Here is a 10,127-nt window from a genome sequence, read left to right as displayed (position 1 = left end):
CCAACATTATTTCATATTCAAATCAGGAAAACACCATATGAAATTCAAATCATCCATCGCATCACATCAGATTTACATAACAAATCATCTCAGGAATAAATTTCCTTACACAAGAATATAGAAGGAACAGAGGGAATATGCAATAAGACAATTATGGCACATCCTACAACTTGCCATCCTACAACAAGAAGTATATAACAGGAGAGTACAATGGACTTCATTGCTCTCTCTTGTAAGACTTGCTCCAGCTGCGACAACTTGCCATCCTACAACAAGAAGTATATAACAATGAACTTCAAGAACATTACAGGAGCTAAACGCCCAATCAACGCGAAGTGCTCAAAAATGCCTTAGCGCATGCATTCAAAATTTAGACACTTGACATAGCCTCATCAAGCATGCAATAAATTATAGAAAGTAAATGAGGACCAGACTTTACAATTATAGACACATCCATCAATCCATGAGGCAAAATCATGTGAATCCAAAAGGAGAGGCAGGAAGGGATACCAATTTTGATCCAGAGGGGCTACGAGTGTGGCCTTCTTCCGGAAGAGGTTGGCCCTAACACACCTTGTATCAGAGGCGCTGGGAGCTCATAGATTGTCCTGGTCAGTGAGCAGGTCCTCGCATCCGGTCATACTGCTAGCCTGAGTAACAGGAAAATGAAAGGAACAATTTAGACTTGGTATTAACGAACAAAGACTGTAATCAATAGCAGATTAAGCGCCAATTTTATCGGATGCAAGGAGAAGAACGAGCAAAACAGCACAGAGATGTAGGACAATGCTGTACCTGTAGATGATGTTCGCAGCCAAGGAAGACATGGGGCCAGCCTTGCATGTGTGCGTGCTTCACTAGTGCATGCATCACCATAGCAGCCAAGCAAGTAGACATCATCGACATCTACTCACCGCTTTCCTGGCAATGGAGAAAGAGTCAAACAAAAAAATATTAGACCATGATATGACACCAGACAATAGATTAGTAACTTTACATCACAAAGTATATCCACAACACCATAAAATAGTCCCAAACCCGAGTGTTATTTGAGTATATCGCATGTAGTTTGTTTTCATGAGTCCAGAAACATGGAAGGGTTCAATACAGTCCTAATATACATCATGCGCATTAGGATAGATCTAACAAACTAGACCATGATCATCATGCGCATCAGGATTTATGGTTCTAGCAAAACAGTAAAGAGATGGACATACACGCATCAAGCATACCAGCTACTACATCACCATTCTCGTGACCACAGACATCACCATTCACTAATAATTCCCATTGGGAGATCAAACTATACATCCAACAAGCTACAGCATCAGGGAATGCAGAAAAATTATGACCCGAGATGACGAATCAACTGGGTGCATCTCAATTCGAACAACCACGGCGAGACAACAATCGCATACTAATGAGGCGAAATCAAATCTGCACGCAGGAGCAGCGCCGTTCGTGGCATCCACATGAGGACGCACAACATCAAGAACATGGCACATGTCAGCAACAGACCTAGAGATCTAGGACGGAGGGAGGGGAGCTTACACTTGCGGATGCGGGCGGCCAGGTAACCGCACGAGGAGCAGGTGCTCTTCTGGAGGTGGAAGCTGCGGCGGCCGCAACGGATGCAGAATTAAGAGGGTCCTCATGTAGAAGTAGCAGCAGCAGCATGAAGAATTGAAGACCGACCAACAGAGCCTGCAATGCAAACAGAGAGGCATGAGGAAACTGAATCCAATCACATCAAATCAAATCGAGCTGCTACACCTTGACCTTGAGGAAAACAAACCTCATCTCATGTCATCTCAGGGAAGAATAAGAAGAAGAAAAATATATGGCTGCTGCTCCATGACCATGACCTTGAATTGTTGCTGCTGCACCAGATCGAGGAAGAAGAAGACCTGCAAAAAAAGCAATAACTAGCAATGCACAAGCATGAATTCATGGAAGGACGGATGCAAGGCCAAACATCCAGCATACTATTTCTTAATGCCCCAACTACTTAAAAAACCATGGTTGTTCTAACCATATTAAATTAAAGGACAAAGTGAAGTCATGATGAATTGATAGTTCCATGTTATAAAGCTTTCCGTTTAGCATATCCTAAATCACAGTCTATCTACCAATATATGAATTCTTTAGTTTTCAGAACGGAGGCTCACATATTTGGGCTGATTTGTACACAGCCAAGAAAAACTTCTTACAAATAAATTCATGGAAGCATATCATCCTTTCAGTCCCTCACCCATATCTCCTAGTAGTATTACAGACAAACTAAATTTTACATAGGGAGGTTCAGATTATCTTCACTGTATTTTTAGTATTTTTTTTACTTGAGACAAACTAAATGCTAACATCAATGACAAGAAGACTTGAACAGAAATAGCTATTGAAGAAACACGTTTATAAGATAAAATGAAAATGATTTACACCACAACATATAGTTCACATGTACTGGAGCTAGAGACTACAGAACACACATAATCACACATATGCGAACAGGGTACTACTCCATGGTTCTGGTTACACTAATAAACAAAATTATACAAGCGACTAGACTAGTATCACAGATCTACAGGGTAGTACTAAACAGCTAAAAATAAGTAGTAGAAGTAACTAGTACAGGGAGCAAGTACTCTTAAAATGTGAATCTTACTGACTTATACAACACCGGGAAATTCAGAGAAGAAAGGGAGAAAGAGAGATTGCAGGAGGAGGTCGAGGATTATGCAAATTAACTGCCATGTTCCTAATGGACCCCTGCCTGTCCCCAAATTCGGGACTCTGAGATTAACACTGAATAAGGTACTGAAAGTAGCTATGTGCATCAGCCTCACCAAGTCTTATCATGAATCGGTTGCTTCTACAACAGTATTAGGTTGCCAAAACAACAACTCTAAGAGACTGATATTATAAGTTCATTGACTGACTCACGTGAGATTGACATTCACAAGTTATTTGCATTTTTATTCAGAACTGTGTAACACCATTTACATTACTTTCACAACAGAAACAAGAAACTTTGGTGCATTGTAAAAAAATATATGCACGCTGAGGTTGATGCACGTTGAGCTTGTAAAAAAAATATGTGTACATCCAGCCGAGCTCCATCATGATGTACTGTGGCGTGATGTCCATGCTGAGATTGTTCTTGGCGAAGAAGTCGTGCTCGATGGCCGTCGCGTCGGCCACCACGAAGTTGACACCGTAGTGCTTGCTAGAGAAGAAAATAACAAGACAGTATACATATTATATCTGTCAAAAGAAGGACCAATATCAATCAGGCCCTTTAATTTTAAAAAACATGGTTTCATTTGATGGTTGTTGGAGTAGCTACTTTGGTTTGCACTATAAGGAACCTGTAATATCAATTTCTAACTTCCTAACAGTGAATTTGATCCTTAGGTGGTGTTGGGTGTACTAGACAAAATGCTACACCCGTGGACTCCGTCTGCTGAATATGATGAAGTTCTACCAACAAGTTCGTCCTCTCTGTACTTTCTTTTAGTTTCCAAATGGATCAAGAAATCAATGTTGTGACTCGTCTATACGCAATGGATCCTACATAAAAAGCTATTGTTCCATGCATGGAGAGATTGGCAACCATTTATACATCCCTATCTCTGAACTAAGAATCGGTACAGCATGTGGATGTCTGTCTGACAGAAGAAGAAAATGCAGACTCCACTGCTCTGCTCCAGCGACTCCATCTTGCTCCTACTGAGCAGAGGACAGAGGGAGACGCTGCCAATGGCTGATGCAATCCTTTCATGGGAGTAACCTTAGTCGTTCAAAATCAGAGTTGAAAATGCAAGGAAATTAAGTTACATAAGACAATTAGGTATTCTATGTACGCAGCATTGTCAATAACAAATACAATTCTCTACTAGTAGCAGAACATGAAGTGCAGCACAGCAATGTCCCTCCCTCTAGAGCTAGTCACAAAGTATGGTGAGAGGATTTACCTTCCAGTTTGCTTCCTGTTGATTGCGCCAAGCTGGCTCTTAACATTACAGTATTAAGCAACTCTAACCTGGAAAAGGGCATATTCAGTCCTTCTGTAAATGTAACATCCAACCAAAACACTTATTTGCATCTATGAGCACAAAATAAAATGAAGGTATGTATAAAACTAAGACTGCACTTGGCAGGCAAGATCAACACGGTATTTCAGTTATAATTACTTCAATTTATTCCTTTTCCTGACAAAATGTGGCACCAATTCCCTAGTTGTTTGCATCATGAACATTATGTGGCAATTCAGTGCCAGAAAAGGGGACAGAAGACTAAGGGGCTGTTTGGAATCCCTCCAGCTCCGTGAAATCCTGAGAGCTGCGGAGCTGGTAAACAGGCGCTCCGCGAATTTTAACTATAACTCCACCTGCTCCCGATGTGGAGCTGTGGAGTGGAGTACATCCGAATAGGGCCTAAATAAATAATCATGAAACTAGCTGCGCTAACAGGTAGCTAGTCGGAGCCAAACGGACCAAGACAAACAGGAAGTAAGCTACATCCAAAATCTACCAATTCAGCGCTGAGGACCAAACCAAATGTAACTGTTAAGCAACACTGTCCAAAATACAGTACCCAGCTAGCCTAGCTAATGCAGTGTTAAGTTGTTGCCAATGTTCCAAAATCTCACTGGCATCCATGCGTGATTTGGTCAGCATGAAGAAGAAGTGGGCTAATGAATAGAGAGAGAAGCAGAGTTAGTTACCTTCATGTCATCCTCGATGTTGGCGACCTGGGACTGGATGCTGGCGACAGCCTCCTTGAGCGGGGTGTTGACGGGGTACTTGCCCTCGTCCTACACGAACCTGCATCCATCCATCCATCCTCAGCAGATAAGCAAGAGCTGGCACGCAGGTTTCGGAACCTGAATGGGAAGGGATCGCGCCTGATGGTAGCGGTGGTGGTCGGTCGTGTTACCTGCGCCTGCTTCTCCCTCACGTACGGGGAATCCGCCGCCGGCAGCGCCCTCGGCGACCGGGAGCATCTGCCGCTGCTCACCGGCGTGGTGACGCGGGAGCAGCAGCTGGCGCTCAGGCGCGGGGTGAAGTGGCTCCTGGGGACGGTGAAGCCGTCGGGGGTGCCGGGGCTCCACCTCTCCACCGCGGCTGGTAGCAGCGCCCAACCCCTCCCGCTGCTGGCGGCGCCCTCCCCCTCCCGCTGCTGGCGGCATCGCCCTCGAGGTGGCTGCTCAAAAGGATCTACGGAGAGGGAGGGGAAAGGATGCCGACGGTGGAGTGGAGGTCGGGGTGGTCGCTCGTGGCTGCAGGAAGATGTGCCTGTCGGATCTGACCGGAAGAGACGGAGGAGGCAGGTGAGGTTGGGCGGCTCGCTTGATCTGCTGAGGGGGCGACTGGGTGGTGGAAGGGAGGGTCGGCGGAGGAGAAATCTAGATCGGGAAGGGGGCGGCGGTGAGGAGATGGGGACGAGGGAGGAAGGGGGCGACGGGGGAGGGGTCGATCTGAGCTAGGGTTTGGGCTGCGGGTGGTGGGTATCTCTTTTTCTTTTCTTTTTTTCTTCTTTTCTGTAGATAGATGGATGGATGGATGTGGTGTGGAGAGATGGATGGATGGATGGATGGATGGACGCCATGTCATCGATCCGTGGACAGAGTTATGATTGGTTTAGAAAACCAGTGATGTAAAATAGTTTTTAAGTACTAAAAATAGAGAGATTTTATGAAGTAGCTATCAAAAATATTTTGCAAAAGGGCACCACACAAATTTTCACTAGAGTTAGACCACATTTTATGGATTAGGACCAATTTGTATGCATTTTTCATATTTCTAGCGATTTTTAATCATTTTTTGAGTGCTCAAAATGTTTTTTTGTGAAGGAACTACCAAATAATTGTTGCAAAATTGGACCAAATCATTTTTCTAAAATATTAGGCCATATTTAATGCACAATTGACCAAATGGTTGGGTGTCAAAACCTTTTATCCACCTCTCATGAAAAAGACAAATTTCCACCGATTTAGTAGGAAGCGGGTCAAATTTGAACTGCAGCTCCCTCGTAGTTTCCTCTTTATTTTTTTTAAAAATCATTTCTAGGTACATAAGTATCTATTTAATCAGAGAAACACCAAAAAAATTCCAAGGTTCAACCACTAGCTAGGAGCGGTCATTCCCGCCGTTTTGACCGCATTTTGAAACGGGCATAAAAAATTCAAAACAATTCAAAAAATTGGGAGACCTTTGCATTGTGTCATTATATGTGGCCAAGTACCCAGGAAAAATAATAAACTTGTAATACAACAATTATTTTAAAAAAGTGTTCTCAGAAACGAGCTATCACGTGTGGAGATCAATGGCTTTCAAGCCAAATGATCAATCTTATGGCCACATTCATGGCATAGTTTGTTCAAATGATCTCATATTATGCACAATGGTGCATATTGGAATGGAAAACAATGTTGCCTAAGGAAGTTTTCATTTTCTTTGGACGAAAAAGCCATTTTCCATTTTTCGAGTGCCCAAAAGGAGGTTTTTTTGTGAAGAACCTACCAAATAATTGTTGCAAAATTGGACCAAATCAATTTTCTAAAATACTAGCAGATATTTAATGCACAATTGACCAAATGGTTGGGTGTAAAAAGTTTTGATCCACCTCTCGTGAAAAAAGACAAATTTCCGCCGATTCAACTGGAAGCGGGTCAAATTTGAACTGTAGTTGCTTTGTAGTTTGCTCTTTATTTTTTTAAAAAATCATTTATAGGTACATAAGTATCTATTTAATCATAGAAACACCAAAAAACTTCCAAGATTCAACCACTAGCTAGGAATGGTCATTCCCGCCGTTTTGACCGCATTTTGAAATGGGCAAAAAAAATTCAAAGCAAATCAAAATATTGGGAGACCTTCGCATTGTGTCATTATATGTGGCCAAGTTCCCAGGAAAAATAATAAACTTGTAATACGGCAATTATTTTTAAAAAGTGTTCTCAGAAACGAGCTATCACGTGTGGAGATCAATGGCTTTCAAGCCAAATGATCAATCTTATGGCCACATTCATGGCATACTTTGTTCAAATGATCTCATATTGTGCACAAGGGTGCATATTGGAATGGCAAACAATATTGCCTAAGGGAGTTTTCATTTTCTTTGAACGAAAAAATCATTTTCCATTTTTCGAGTGCTTGAAATGAGGTTTTTTTGTGAAGGACCTCCCAAATATTTGTTGCAAAATTGGACCAAATCATTTTTATAAAATACTAGGACATATTTAATGCACAATTGACAAAATGGTTGGGTGTAAAAAGTTTTAATCCACCTCTCGTGAAAAAGACAAATTTCCGCCGATTCAGCTCGAAGCGGGTCGAAATTTGAACTGCAGCTGCCTTATAGTTTGCTATTTATTTTTTCCAAAAATTATTTCTAGGTACATAAGTACCTATTTAATCATAAATACATGGTTTGGTGGCGATACATCAAGGTTTGGACGGTGGCCGAGGGGCCCAACTCTAGAGCGCGTAAACTCGCATGCCCGCCGCGTGGTCACCGCGTGATCGTGGCGTTGACATGTGTTCTGGGCGGCCTAGGCATGTCTAGTGGGTTTGGCACTCCCCAGGTAGGTGCTAGGAAGAAAATCACAACATAAGATTCTCACGAGGAGACCGATCAATGCTCAAACATGAATAAGCAGCCAAGTGTTTGATTTGCGGTACGGGAAATGCACATGGCTAATGGGCGTGAGTTTTGGCTGAGGATGATCGGTTACTAAGAAGACCGTCTTCACAAATTTTCACCTCAAAAGGAGGAGCCTAGGTGGTACTTGCTTTGCAAAGTACCACACTGGACATAAATACGAATGTTGAAGCTGAGCTCAAAATAATGAATGGATTAAGCTGGCATTTGGTGGAGGATGGTTATTTGGGCATAGGTAAGCACTGTAGAAAAATGGATACCATTTGGACATGCCAAAGTGGTACTTCCTTCACAAAGTACTGCTCTGAACAGAATAGGAAAATGAATTTTGTTGAGTTATTTTTGAACTAGGCAAGGAATGTTTTTGACATATTTGATGAAGATATGATCCAAACAATTTATGAGAATTTTTCGGGAATTTTTGGAATAACAGAAATATAGGTTGCTTCACAACCTAGGGCAAAAATTGACACATGGACATGACACATAAGCAAAACTGATGAGATGGCGCCTAGTCATCACAACCCACCACAATCTACAAGGCTATGACCATCTATATTGGTCGTTAACAACTAAAAATAAGGCAGCGGACCAGCACTGTTTGCTTTATGACCATTTCGTGTAAGGAAATTACGACCTTTCTGACCAAAATGGTCGCAATGGTTTAGGGTTTGGAGCCCCTGAACAGCTTTTGACCAACTGGTCTCAAATGGTCATAGATCTATGACCAATTCTTCCAGGGTCACTGACAGAAGGTCACTAGTTGACATATTTCTTGTAGTGGTCATAGTGATCCTCACAAGAGCACCAACTTCTACAAGTGACATCTTGGTGTTATTAAGTGTGCAGGTTATTTATTTATGTTGAACCACAGTGTGTCCTACTACGAATTCTACCCATATCTAAGGACGCGGCTATCGATAGATTATACACTCTGCAAAGGTTAGTCCACTATACCCACACCACGGAACTCATGGCCTCGTGCTCCCATTCGGGTATACCAACGACATTCCAACGAAACCAATCTATTGCATGACACTCTCCCGGCCACTCCGACAAACTCCCCTTTGGACAATGTCATGGGTGGCCCCGATGCCAACAGCTGATATCTGCCACCTTCATGGCCGGCCACCATCGTTGCAAAAACTAAAATAAACTCATCCAAACTGGGACATCGATACCGTACAACTCGGGCACACAAGGTTATGCCTGCCTACAGGGCCAGGATAGCGTAAGCGCATAACCTTCCCTAGTTGGAGGCACCGGCGAGAGGCATGACAATAGATCAAATTAGTGCCTTCCCATCCAGGCAACTGTGGTTGCACTAGTGAGCTCGATTCGGTGGCACCATGACTCAATCAACAATTTGTTCAAGTTGGATTAACATCAGTTTTAACTTGAATGAAAATGATTTGAGTCATAGTATGCAAGGCGGTGCATGGGTTCATGATAATATGAATATAAATAACAAATGCATCATATTTAATAAGAGCATATAACATGATCTCTACTGCACACATTAACAAAATGACATATCCTCTACTGCAAACACTACTAGGAAAAGGGCTATAGATGAAAATGGCACTAATGGCGCACCAGACATGTGGTGCGCCATTAGTATATACTAATGGCGCACCACCTTCTGATGCGCCATTAGTGTTGAAACTACTAATGGCGCACCCTGCCTACGGTGCGCCATTAGTACCAAATTTTTTTTTTGAACTAGTGCGCCTGTGTCCAAACATACTAATGGCGCACCGTGTGTGTGGTGCGCCATTACTAGTTAAACTAGTAATGGCACACCATGCCACGGTGCGCCATTAGTAACCTTGGCCACCACTTCCACCGAATGCACCCCCCCCCCTGTGGATCGCCTTTTCAGTTTTAAAAAAAATAAAACAAAATGATAAAAATGTCAAAAAAATAAAAGAAAATAAGTTTCCCATGTGATATGTGGCCTAGTTGTTGGGAAAATTTGCAAATATGAATTTTGACTTCATTTGCAAAATCTCGCGAGAATTTGTAAAAATGGGCATAACTTTTGCATACTAACTCGGATGAAAAAGTTTTTTATATGAAAAATCATCTACTCGAAAAGTTACATCCAAATTTAACCAGGGGAACCCCGTTAAACATTTCCAAAATCCTCAAAAACCTAACAGAAAAAAAGATACGGGCCTTTTAAGATCTAGAGAGGCAAAAAAATCAAAAAAATTCAAACTTACTAATGGCGCACCTGCCCATGGTGCGGCATTAGTATCTTCCCTCCTTCAAATTTCAGAATAAGTCAAAAAAATAAAAATAAAATTACTAATGGCGCACCTGACCATGGTGCGCCATTAGTATCTTCCCGCCTTCAAAATTCAAAATGAATCAAAAAAATAAAAAAAATTACTAATGGCGCACCTGACCGTGGTGCGCCATTAGTATGCCGTATATATGGCTGGTCCTCTCCTCCTCTCTTC

General features: G+C 42.2%; 1 long non-coding RNA gene across 1 annotated transcript; it reads right to left on the bottom strand.

Moving 5' to 3' along the window:
- Positions 1 to 235: 235 nt before the first annotated feature.
- On the bottom strand, positions 236 to 857 carry LOC123042510 (uncharacterized). Its single transcript, XR_006418820.1, has 3 exons — positions 796 to 857; positions 574 to 650; positions 236 to 266 (listed from the first exon to the last, which is right to left on the bottom strand). It is a non-coding gene; the product is annotated as an uncharacterized lncRNA (long non-coding RNA).
- Positions 858 to 10,127: the final 9,270 nt, after the last annotated feature.

This window comes from Triticum aestivum, chromosome 2B (genome assembly GCF_018294505.1).
Source record: "Triticum aestivum cultivar Chinese Spring chromosome 2B, IWGSC CS RefSeq v2.1, whole genome shotgun sequence".
NCBI classification, from domain to species: domain Eukaryota; kingdom Viridiplantae; phylum Streptophyta; class Magnoliopsida; order Poales; family Poaceae; genus Triticum; species Triticum aestivum.
Note: the sequence above shows the minus strand (reverse complement) of the source record. Positions and strands in the feature narration are given on the sequence as shown.